The following is a 257-nucleotide window of genomic DNA, read 5'->3' as shown; positions in this document are numbered from 1 at the left end:
CCCCCCCCCCCCGCTGCTTCTCGCCCGGCACTTCGGATGGGTGCGGGGGGGGCGATATTTCCTTGCGGCGCTGGCAGGCCCCGCAGGTGGCTGTGAGGGCACTGCCCCCCCGCAGCGTGCGCAGGGGGTTCTCGCGGCCGGCCAGCGCCGGAGGGCTCGGATGGCCGCCCGGGCCGCGGCCGGTGGCGGTGGGCAGCGTCTTGGACTCGCTTTTTCTTTCTTCTCCATCTTTTCTCTCGTTTTCTTCCCTGCTGCTG

The sequence above is a fragment of the Parus major genome, chromosome Z, assembly GCF_001522545.3.
Source record: "Parus major isolate Abel chromosome Z, Parus_major1.1, whole genome shotgun sequence".
Lineage (NCBI taxonomy): Eukaryota > Metazoa > Chordata > Aves > Passeriformes > Paridae > Parus > Parus major.
The sequence above is the reverse complement of the archived record's forward strand: the minus strand, read 5'-3'. Positions refer to the sequence as shown.